Genomic DNA, 4,552 nt, shown 5'->3' with positions numbered 1-4,552 from the left:
TCTTTCCACAGACGTTTTCTTCCACAGACGTATTTTTCCACAGACGTGTTGTTCCACAGAGGTGTTTTTCCACACACGTGTTCTTCCACCGATGTGTTTTTCCACAGACGTGTTCTTCCACAGATGTGTTCTTTCCACAGACGTTTTCTTCCACAGACGTGTTTTTCCACAGATGTGTTCTTTCCACAGACGTTTTCTTACACAGACGTGTTTTTCCACAGACGTGTTCTTCCACAGACTTGTTCTTCCACAGACGTGTTTTCCCACAGAGGTGTTCTTCCACAGATGTGTTCTTTCCACAGACGTTTTCTTCCACATATGTGTTCTTTCCACAGATGTTTTCTTCCACATACGTGTTTTTCCACAGACGTGTTCTTCCACAGACGTTTTTTTCCACAGACATGTTCTTCAACAGAAGTGTTCTTCCACAGACGTGTTCTTCCACAGATTTGTTCTTCCAAAGACGTTTTCTTCCACAGACGTGTTCTTCCAAAGACGTCTACTTCCACAGATGTGTTATTCCCATATGTGTTTTTCCACAGACGTCTTCTTCCACAGACGTGTTCTTCAACAGACGTTTTTTTCCACAGACGTGTTCTTCAACAGATGTGTTTTTCCACAGATGTGTTCTTCCACATACGTGTTTTTCCACAGACGTGTTCTTCCACAGACGTGTTCTTCCTCAGACGTTTTTTTCCACAGAGGTGTTCTTCCACATATGTGTTCTTTCCACAGATGTTTTCTTCCACAGAGGTGTTTTTCCACAGACGTGTTCTTCCACAGATGTGTTCTTTCCACAGACGTGTTCTTCAACAGATGTGTTCTTTCCACAGACGTGTTCTTCCACAGACTTGTTCTTCCACTGACGTGTTCTTCCACAGACGTGATTTTTCCACAGATGTGTTCTTCCACAGACGTGTTCTTTCACAGAGGTGTTCTTCCACAGATGTGTTCTTTCCACAGACGTGTTCTTCCACACACGTGTTTTTCCACAGAGGTGTTCTTCCACAGATGTGTTCTTTCCACAGACGTTTACTTCCACAGAGGTGTTCTTCCACAGACGTGTTGTTCCACAGAGGTTTTCTTCCACATATGTGTTCTTTCCACAGATGTTTTCTTCCACAGAGGTGTTTTTCCACAGACGTGTTCTTCCACAGATGTGTTCTTTCCACAGACGTGTTCTTCCACAGATGTGTTCTTTCCACAGACGTGTTCTTCCACAGAGGTGTTCTTCCACAGACGTGATTTTCCACAGATGTGTTCTTTCACAGACGTGTTCTTCCACAGACGTGTTCTTCCACAGATGTGTTCTTTCCACAGACATATTCTTTCAGAGATTTGTTCTTCCACAGATGTGTTCTTCCACAGACATGTTCTTCCACAGACGTGTTCTTCCACAGACAGGTTCTTCCACAGACGTGTTCTTCCACAAAGGTGTTTTTCCACAGACGTGTTTTTCCACAGACGTGTTCTTCCACAAAAGTGTTTTTCCACAGACGTGTTCTTCCACAGATGTGTTCTTTCCGCAGACGTTTTCTTCCACAGACGTGTTTTTCCACAGACGTGTTCTTCCACAGAGGTTTTTTTCCACAGACGTGTTCTTCCACAGACGTGTTCTTCCACCGATGTGTTTTTCCACAGACGTTTTCTTACACAGAGGTGTTTTTCCACAAACGTGTTCTTCCACAGATGTATTCTTCCACAGACGTGTTCTTCCACAGAGGTGTTCTTCCACAGACGTGATTTTCCACAGATGTGTTTTTCCACAGACGTGTTCTTCCACAGACGTGTTCTTCCACCGATGTGTTTTTCCACAGACGTGTTCTTCCACAGATGTGTTCTTTCCACAGACGTTTTCTTCCACAGACGTATTTTTCCACAGACGTGTTGTTCCACAGAGGTGTTTTTCCACACACGTGTTCTTCCACCGATGTGTTTTTCCACAGACGTGTTCTTCCACAGATGTGTTCTTTCCACAGACGTTTTCTTCCACAGACGTGTTTTTCCACAGATGTGTTCTTTCCACAGACGTTTTCTTACACAGACGTGTTTTTCCACAGACGTGTTCTTCCACAGACTTGTTCTTCCACAGACGTGTTTTCCCACAGAGGTGTTCTTCCACAGATGTGTTCTTTCCACAGACGTTTTCTTCCACATATGTGTTCTTTCCACAGATGTTTTCTTACACATACGTGTTTTTCCACAGACGTGTTCTTCCACAGACGTTTTTTTCCACAGACATGTTCTTCAACAGAAGTGTTCTTCCACAGACGTGTTCTTCCACAGACGTTTTCTTCCACAGAGGTGTTTTTCCACAGACGTGTTCTTCCAAAGACGTCTACTTCCACAGATGTGTTCTTCCCATATGTGTTTTTCCACAGACGTCTTCTTCCACAGACGTGTTCTTCAACAGACAATTTTTTCCACAGACGTGTTCTTCAACAGATGTGTTCTTCCACAGATGTGTTCTTCCACATACGTGTTTTTCCACAGACGTGTTCTTCCACAGACGTGTTCTTCCTCAGACGTTTTTTTCCACAGAGGTGTTCTTCCACATATGTGTTCTTTCCACAGATGTTTTCTTCCACAGAGGTGTTTTTCCACAGACGTGTTCTTCCACAGATGTGTTCTTTCCACAGACGTGTTCTTCAACAGATGTGTTCTTTCCACAGACGTGTTCTTCCACAGACTTGTTCTTCCACTGACGTGTTCTTCCACAGACGTGATTTTTCCACAGATGTGTTCTTCCACAGACGTGTTCTTTCACAGAGGTGTTCTTCCACAGATGTGTTCTTTCCACAGACGTGTTCTTCCACACACGTGTTTTTCCACAGAGGTGTTCTTCCACAGATGTGTTCTTTCCACAGACGTTTACTTCCACAGAGGTGTTCTTCCACAGACGTGTTTTTCCACAGAGGTTTTCTTCCACATATGTGTTCTTTCCACAGATGTTTTCTTCCACAGAGGTGTTTTTCCACAGACGTGTTCTTCCACAGATGTGTTCTTTCCACAGACGTGTTCTTCCACAGATGTGTTCTTTCCACAGACGTGTTCTTCCACAGAGGTGTTCTTCCACAGACGTGATTTTCCACAGATGTGTTCTTTCACAGACGTGTTCTTCCACAGACGTGTTCTTCCACAGATGTGTTCTTTCCACAGACATATTCTTTCAGAGATTTGTTCTTCCACAGATGTGTTCTTCCACAGACATGTTCTTCCACAGACGTGTTCTTCCACAGACAGGTTCTTCCACAGACGTGTTCTTCCACAGATGTGTTCTTTCCACAGACGTGTTCTTTCAGAGATTTGTTCTTCCACAGATGGATTCTTCCAAAGACGTGTTCTTCCACAGACAGGTTCTTCCACAGTCGTGATTTTCCACAGACGTGTTCTTCCACAGAAGTGTTCTTCCACAGATGTGTTCTTTCCACAGACGTGTTCTTCCACAGACGTGTTCTTCCACAGACGTGTTTTTCCAAAGAGGTGTTCTTCCACAGACGTGTTTTTCCACAGAGGTGTTCTTCCACATATGTGTTCTTTCCACAGATGTGTTATTCCACAGATGTGTTCTTTCCACAGACGTTTTCTTCCACAGACGTGTTTTTCCACAGACGTGTTCTTCCACAAAGGTGTTTTTCCACAGACGTGTTTTTCCACAGACGTGTTCTTCCACAAAAGTGTTTTTCCACAGACGTGTTCTTCCACAGATGTGTTTTTTCCGCAGACGTTTTCTTCCACAGACGTGTTTTTCCACAGACGTGTTCTTCCACAGAGGTTTTTTTCCACAGACGTGTTCTTCCACAGACGTGTTCTTCCACCGATGTGTTTTTCCACAGACGTGTTCTTTCCACAGACGTTTTCTTCCACAGACGTGTTTTTCCACAGACGTGTTCTTCCACAGAGGTGTTTTTCCACAGACGTGTTCTTCCACAGATGTGTTCTTTCCACAGACGTTTTCTTCCACAGACGTGTTCTTCCACAGAGGTGTTTTTCCACAGACGTGTTATTCCACAGATGTGTTCTTTCCACAGACGTTTTCTTCCACAGACGTGTTTTTCCACATACGTGTTCTTCCACAAAGGTGTTTTTCCACAGACGTGTTTTTCCACAGACGTGTTCTTCCAGAAAAGTGTTTTTCCACAGACGTGTTCTTCCACAGATGTGTTCTTTCCGCAGACGTTTTCTTCCACAGACGTGTTTTTCCACAGACGTGTTCTTCCACAGAGGTTTTTTTCCACAGACGTGTTCTTCCACAGACGTGTTCTTCCACCGATGTGTTTTTCCACAGACGTGTTCTTCCACAGATGTGTTCTTTCCACAGACGTTTTCTTCCACAGACGTATTTTTCCACAGACGTGTTGTTCCACAGAGGTGTTTTTCCACACACGTGTTCTTCCACCGATGTGTTTTTCCACAGACGTGTTCTTCCACAGATGTGTTCTTTCCGCAGACGTGTTCTTCCACAGAGGTGTTCTTCCACAGACGTGATTTTCCACAGATGTGTTTTTCCACAGACGTGTTCTTCCACAGACGTGTTCTTCCACCGATGTGT

This window comes from Oryzias latipes, chromosome 16 (genome assembly GCF_053564925.1).
Source record: "Oryzias latipes strain Hd-rR chromosome 16, Olatipes_Hd-rR_3.1".
Classification (NCBI taxonomy): Eukaryota; Metazoa; Chordata; class Actinopteri; order Beloniformes; family Adrianichthyidae; genus Oryzias; species Oryzias latipes.
The sequence above is the reverse complement of the archived record's forward strand: the minus strand, read 5'-3'. Positions refer to the sequence as shown.